Source organism: Thalia democratica, chromosome 8, assembly GCF_965202585.1.
Source record: "Thalia democratica chromosome 8, ktThaDemo2.hap1.1, whole genome shotgun sequence".
NCBI lineage: Eukaryota > Metazoa > Chordata > Thaliacea > Salpida > Salpidae > Thalia > Thalia democratica.
Window position 1 is genome coordinate 50,374,390 of NC_139172.1, and position 8,718 is coordinate 50,383,107.

Here is an 8,718-nt window from a genome sequence, read left to right on the forward strand (position 1 = left end):
TATTTTTAAGTGTTTAACATATTTTGCTATTAAAAAAGGACAAAAACTCTAGTTTATCAAACTCAATTAATTTTATATTTTTAATAAGTTCTTTTATGTAAAAAGACAGTTTTTTTTTTTAATGCTTAAATACAAACCTTTAGTTTTTAAAAGTCTAGTTTGTTTATAATAAATAACCAATTAATAAAAGAGTTGTTAGAAACAATATGTTTTATATTTATATAAACAAGATACACAAACTATATCTTTTAAATTTTATTTTGTCATCAATTAATAGCATATCGGATTTGGTTAATAAACAAATAAAAAACATATCTTCCTAAAAATGAACTAAAATTGAATATACCATAAATTGAAACTTTTAAAAGGTACGTTTGTATTGTCAAGAAAATTTATTTTTTTAATGAAAGCTCTGAATAACAAATGTGCCTTTTTCAGTGATTGACTTAGTTAAGTGACTAAGTTCTAATTATAAACAAAGATGTTGTAATTTGTATTTACCTATTCGATTGTTTGTTTCTACTTATCGGTAAACAATAAATGATAGTGTAGTCCTTTAACGATTTAAAACTTTTTGATATTACGGTGTTGAAATTACGTAGCATACAGAGATTTCATGAATTTTTAAATACAAAGAAATGTTCATATTAAAAAAATATAGGTAATAATAAGTTTACAAAAATTGAGCTCAGATAAAATGCTTTAAAGTTTTAGTTGCACACATCGCTTAAATAGTCCCTAATTACTTAAGAAGTTTAAAACTTATACATTAAAAATATTTGTTTTTATACTAAACTAGTAGACTCCAATTTAAAAAAATTATTACTTTTCTAACTTTAAATCGAAAAATTTTAATTAATTATCAAATGTAATAAAAGGTGTTTTATAAGTTCAATCAAAGTAGTTACATAATATGTTTATTAATTAGTTCATACAAAGCAAAAAACATTTTTAAACTATAATATTAAATACATGTATAAAATTATAAAAAGTATTACTTTTAAAATTTACATAATTTAGTTAACTGTTCAAAAACATAGGTTTAATCGTTTGCTAACAAAAGATCCTAGTGAAGTAACTTCACTGGATTATAAAAAAAAACAAATTGTACAGTAATCTTCCTTTATTGTACCAACATATGTTTCACACAGAAACACACAGAAACATATGTTAGTACAATAAAGGAAGATTACTTTACAATTCATAATTTAGTTAGAAATTTACATTCATTTTGTAATTAACATAAGTTTCATAAGTTATGTTAATAAAAGAATTTATCTAACGCTATTTTATGTCAAAAGTAGAAAATGTCAAAATCAATTAGAGAATTTAACTAAAGTAATTCTAAATATTAAAAACAAAAAGATAAGGTTAATTCTAAATGTAAACCAAAACTTTCAATAATTGAAAAAAAGTCATAAGTCAAGTTACGAACTTCTATAAGGTATACAAAATTAAAATTTCAAAAACTAGAGATTGTTTAATATTTGAGTTCATTCCAACTTTTATCTGTACCCAGTACAATTTAAACGAAGTAGTATTTTTTGATTTTCTTTTAATGATTTCGGCGTTTCAAAACATAAAAAACGTTATTGTGTAAGCTGCTATATTAATTTTTTGTTAGCTTGAATTTAACGGATGTGAACAAAGAAGATCAACTGGTTATATCAACATTATATGGTGGCACAAACATCTTCATTTCTTTAAACATAAGCATAGTTAGTAATACAAGCTAGGTTAATAATTTAGAAAAAAGCATTTTCAAGTTTTTCTTATACCTTTAGCTTTTAAGTAAATAAAAATACTTCAATAGACTTTTTAAGTCTTTTCTTCAAACTATTCTAAACCACTTGTAATTTAAGATACAATGAAAATCGGATACGGGTCAAATATGCACAAAAATACTTTTTTAAAAAGGTTCTATTTTGTTCTAGAAGTATAATTATCAAGAAAAAATACTAATAATAAAAAAAATATTAACGATTAAGGGTTAAAAGTTAAAGTGTAAAACAATAACGACATAGGGCAAAATGAAGAGGTAACTGCGTTATTAAAAAATATTTTAAATAAAAAAAAATAAAAAAACAAGTTTAATAAGATATAAAAATTATAAACCTTGAAAAACTATCTTCGTGCAAAATTAACCTTTCGTTTTTTATTGACACCTAATCATAAAATTTAAAAGCTAATTTGTATATGGGATTCATATTTCTAAAAAAAAATTATATTTACAATTATATCTATTAAAACAACGTCTATTATAAAAAAAACTTAAAAGAAAAACTACTTAAGTCTTTCAGATATTTTTTTTTAAGTTTTGACGTCAGTTCACATTAATACCAATAATGAAACAGATAAGTTTAAAATCCATTTATAATTTAATAGCGCTTCTTACACTTTGTAGAAGTTTGAAGCTGTAAAAAGCAGCATTTTCTTTTTAATATCTATCTTTACCCATAAAATAATTTAGCTATCATAGTGTTTTTTTTTTTGTAACATATAAAACTTATCATCTTAAATAAAAATAAACTGAACTTTATTTACCAATTTGAAAATAGTTTTATTAAAGTACTCTTGAACTTACATGAAACAAACTAGCTTAACAGAAGTATGCTATATTAACCATTATTTAAAAATATTAATGCTGTTCGTTAAATATTTCATTACTTTGAAAACTTAACTATTTCTGAAAAAACTATAACAAAAAGTTATGAAAACGTACGACTAATTAAAAAATATATATTTATATAAATTTCACAAGCTTAGTAAATTAAATAAAACTTAGGTATCAAGAAAACCTTCATTAATTTTTAGAAATGTTTTCTTGATATTTTCATTTGTTGACATTAGAGTTTTTTGTACTAAAAAGCCTGTTGAAGTTATGAAAAAATTTAAATTTTTTGCTATCAATTTAATTTATCGTGTCATTTATGCAGGTATTCCAAAACATTTTTTAAATAGCCCCCTTTGAAGAAATTAGGCCCCTCTAACAAGACTCTCAAATGTTTGCTTTTTATCTGCAACTCAAGAATACCTAGTGTAAGTTTCAGAGTTACTAATAAATACACATAAGACTTTTTTTTATGCTTTTCATTTGCAAATCAAGAATATGTAGTGTAAGTTTAAAAAAAAAATAATTGCCCCCTTTTCGTTCATTTACTTATTATTTTCCCCAACTTACTAAAATCGCCTCAAGGGAGAAAGGCTGTACCGCCCACTTTGGGAAACTCTATTCTAGAATATACCTTTTAATTTTTGTAGTAATTAAACAAACATTACTGCCAGTTTTAGATCGAGAATATTCTAATTTATTTTCAGAAAAAATATTTTTGCACAATTAGTTGATTTGTCTTCTTGTTTTAAAATATTGTATCAGCGAATCGTGAGAAAGCCCTTTAATAAAAAGATGCAAAAGTAAGATAAAAAAATTGAAATGCTTCTAATTTTTTCCAGCATTAAAAAATGTTTATTTAGTAAATTAAAACTGTTGCTACATAAAATATTAAATTATAGCTTATTTATATATGAAAAAAATGTTCTTCAGTTTAAAAGTAGTTATAAAACAACTTTAATAAGTTAAGAAAATTAAAATTATCTTAATCAGTGACATAGTTGTTTTTGGATTTTTCAGTAAAATTAAATAAAATGTAAATGACAATTAATAATCAAGATTCTACAAGTGAACAAGGTTTAATCATCAGACAGCAAGCTTTCGGTAGACTAAAAACGTGCTTTGTTCAAACTATATATTTTTAAAAATGATAATTTAATTTAGTAGGACGACATTTTTTGAAATATGAAAAAGTTTTTTATATATTTTATTAAACTTTTATGTTTACTAAAAATTTCTAGTCTGAAAATCAAGTTGTTTTTAGTTTTTAATTCGGTATTTTGTTAAATAACTCATACTTTGAGTACTTACTGTGTAATTATAAAACAATTAAGTAAAATTACATTCAGCTTTTTGTTTATGTTCAAACAAGGTAGTTGAATAAATGCCGGCAAAGTTAATTAGCTTTAAATTTTTACTTTTGCCTATAAAATTATTGCTGACTTAACAACAGAAAGTTTCTCTCTTTCTCAGAAAACTTCAAACAACTATAAATTTAAATGTGTCTTGTACAACTTTTTGAAAAATTATTTCTGTAAAAAATTACTTTCCCAGATAAATTAAATAAAAATTTGAAGGTTTTAGTCGTATAAAAGATATTTTATAAATATTAATGTTTTACTCTTTACTTTTAACTATCATAAATCATGATTAAGTTATCATTCACTTATATAAGTATTACTTTAAATAAGAAAAATAAATTTGCTATGTTTACTAGAATGGATTATACTTTTTTACTTAAACACTAACAAAACTAATAAAAAATAACTAACAAATACAAAAGAAGAGTTTTTTTTATTCAATAAAACTTTCCTTTAACAACACACGAAAACTAAATTGTTGAAGTATAATTTATTAAACTGTTTATCATATTTGGTTAATTTATACTTAAGATATTAAAGTTTTGTTTTACAAATTTAATCATTTGACTTATTACTTTAAATTATCATAAATAATCTCCCTAAAAAGGTATCTTGTGCATTTGTTTGAGCTTGATAGCATCAGCGCTTCGCAGTGACGTAACAAGATAAATTGTAGTTTGTTTTCTTCTATATTTTGAATTATGTCGATCGAAAAAATGTTTACGTTAGTGATGCAACTTTCGTTCTCTTGACTATTTAAACGAGCTAATTGCTCGAATTAAATTAAAATGAATAAATAGTTTAGTTTAAAGTATTACAATTATTTATTTTTAAAAATTTAGATAATTCTTTTAAATAAGTAAATTTTTATGTTTGTGTTATTTACGTATTACAGGAAAAAAACTTTTGTTAATTACTTTTATATAATTGTTATAAGTTAATATTTAAGAATATTAAATATAATCATGTAGTTACAGTATTTTCACTTTGGTATAATAATGTAACACATGTTTTTGAATTAATATTAATGAAGTTATAAATAAAAACTTAAAAATATATTTTAAATGCAGTAATAAATAACTATCAATAAGGCTTATAATAAGAGGCTGAACTTCAATTAACACTTGTGTTTGTTTAGGTTATAGAAAAACAAATTTTTCGATAAATTTGTATTTAGTTGTACTGTTTTAAACCAACATTATTAGTCTCGTGCTATCAACAACTTTAAAAATTTAACTTACATTAGAAGAAATCTTAAAATTAATTGTAGGTAATAAAACATTAACTACTTATTATATTTAGAAAATATTTTTAATATTGGTTTCATTGTTTTACATTACAGTTAAGAAACTTTATTATATTTACAAGTTTTAATAATTAAAAATGTTTCTTTTTGTCAAATTGTTTTTGTTCTAATTAAGTATATAAGTATCACTATTTTCTTATTGTTTGTAAATAAGCAAGTTAAAGTTTGCTTAATGAAAACAATGAAGTAAATTAATTTAGACAAAACAAAAACATATTACTCTAATTTTGAAACCTAAATTAAAACAAAACCTACTCGCAAAAACTAATTTTAAGCATAACTACACAATTTAATTAGATCTTGATTATGACGTAATTTTATTTTCTAAAGAAAGTTTTGAGAATTTTCACCGAAATTTAATGTTACACATTTTATATCGATTTGTTACTCATTTTTAATCGATGAAGTTTTCAAATGAAAAAATTGGCCTAAATAATCTAAAAAGCATTGATATTTTTTAGTGAAAAATAACTATATTTTGTAGTTAAATTACTAAGGATTTTCTAAATTACTATTTTAAAGGAGGAATGTTTGCAAAGTCATAATTTGAGATGTCTTTTTTATTAATAATTTTTGTAAAAATATGTTTTTTTTTCTCAGTTGGAAATATATATTAGGTAAATTTGTACTTCTATTTTAAAGACTTTTTATGTTGTAAAAAAATATCTCATGCAAAACATAAAAATCCAGTATGTGTTCTTTAAATTAATAAAAAAAAACTTCTGTAAGTTTTGCTTTAAGTTAAGATTCATATTAATAGATATTTAGTATTTTCGTTTTATATTAAAATATTAAATAAGTATATATTTTAATACAATTCATAATAAAGTGTTCTGGCTTTAGCGCTATAAAATCACATTACAAGAGTTTTTTTTATATTTTTTTAGAATGCTTATTTACATAAAGCTATTTTCCACAAATGATTGCAAGTTTGTCCTAATTAGGATTTATTCAACGAACTATATATCCGTGTTATGAAAATACAAAAATATTTACTTTAAAGTTCAGATTTTTACATATTTTGAGTAATAAAATATTAAAGTTGATGTTAAATTGTTTATATCATTTTAAAAAGATACTATAAGTTATTATAAAGTTTAAAATAATGCTTTTAGTTCTCAATAGAAAATACACAATCATTAAATGTAAGTTTTAAAGATAATTGGTTTTTAAGTTACGATTCAAAAACGGTTATGATTTTTCTGTTTCTGCATTAATTGAGTTTTACATATAAGCGACACATTATTTGTTTTTAGTGATTGAATTTTATTACAGTAAGCTAAATTTTTGTTTTAATGACTTTTAAATTATAAAATTAAGAAGCTAAATTTCAAAACAGTAAAGTAAGTTTATAAAATATTATTATTTTTTATTTCTTTTTTGAGTTCTTATATTTAACTAGTGTCGATTATACATTATAAAATTAAATTGTAAATATCAAATTAATCTGATTTTTAGTATTTCTTTTTACAATTTTTTTTTCTATATTGTAATGTATTCCCGGGAAATATTTTTTTTCTGTTTATAAAACTACTAGACACGTAAACTTAAAATATAAAGGTCATTTGGTAGCCAACGTTTTAAAGTTAATGAAAAATAGAAAAAAAAAAGAAAATAAAACTTTCGAAAAGTTTTTTATTCAAAGGTAAATTTATTATATAGTATAAAAATTTATTTATGCTCTTTTAAACATATATAGACATTAAGCTAATTAATTATGTGTTTAAATTATGAATAGCAGTACACACTAAACTTAGAAATAAATAAAGAAGCAATGAAATTGTTTTGCGCTCAATTATTTTTTTTTTTATGTCTTTAGCGCAAACAAATTAAGTTTATTGTTTTTGATAAATAAAGATAGTTTTTCTTTACAAACGTAGTTAAATAATATTAATGCTTGTTTAGTTTTTACTTGTCAGTTATTTATTAAATTCAGCAAAATAAATTTAGTTGTTAAGGTGAATAACTCAACCTTTCCCAAAAAACATTAGCTAATATAAAATACTAAAAAAACAGTTTGTTTTATTTTATTAAATCAAATTTTAGTTTTATTATAACTTAATAAACTTTAATATTTATAGTGCTGTCTATTTGAAAACAACTAAAATATTTAACTTTATTTTATTTAATACGACTTTTAAAAAAATCAGTTTTTTTTTTTAAATGTAAACGTAATGTTTGTTAATTAAAACATAAACTGATTCTACATACTAATATAATCATTGCAAAGCTTCGATACATTCGAGTAATGATAATGCGTTAAAAAAAACTTCTGCAAGCCTTTGTACTTTTTAGTGACGTAGCAAGTGTAATTAGAACCATTTTCAAGTTTCTAAATTTATATATTGAAGTTGTGAAATATTTTTCTAACAAAATCGTTTTTTGTAAAGGCTTTAATTGTTTATTGTACAAACACAATGTTTGCGTTTATGTAAAGCTAATCATATATTTTTACTTTGAATAACCCTAAAAACTTTGTAAAACAAAGAATAAAACGCACTTTGATGATAATGTAAATTTTAGAGTTTAGCACAATTTTAACACATTTTATCACGATATAATAATTACAAGTAGGCATAAATTTTACAAAGAATGGCAAAAAAATCTTTTTTTTTTAAATTTATAATTTGTATAAAAATAGTTTTAAACCAAACTTAGCATTTCGAAGTGTAGAACAATTTTACTTTTAATAATTTTACTGTTTCAATTGCTTCATATAATCAAATGTTTATTACGTATAAATTTTTTGATAGTTAGCTAAACGTTTTGATCCACCGCATAATTTCTTATTAGATATATACGAAAAAATGTTGTAAAAATTATTTTGTTAACAAATTATTATTTGACAAGCTAGTGAATAAATTAACAAATAATCTATCAAAACTTAGGAAGCAACTTCAAGCACGAACAAAATACTTTTACGACTATTTTGAGGTTATGATTAGTTTTATAAACTGTTTAAAGGTTTTCCATTTGAATTATTTAACCTTAAAAATGATTTTTTTATACAGTGTTAAGTAAATATAGAACTTTTATAAGATTTGCTTTAAAACTTCAAGTTTTTTGTCAAAATTACTAAATAATTATAAATTCATAATGTATTTTTTATAAGTTATAAAAACATTATGAAATTTTTTTTATTTAAGTTTATTACAGATTTAAGTTTCAATTTTGTTAAAGTTTTAAAATAACCAACAAAAACAATTGAGAAAACAAAATTTTTACTTAAGTATTTATGTTATTTATCATAAGTTTAATTTACTTATTTATACGTCATAGTCCATCAAAATTTGAGTTGAATAAGTAATTAAAATGATTTGTATATTAAACTATCTGTTAAGAAATAATAGTTTTGTTTTTCAAGTTTAATAATGGGTTTTAAACAACAGAATATTAGCAGTACTTTACCAACTTTTTATGTTCAATCTAATAAAAATAAA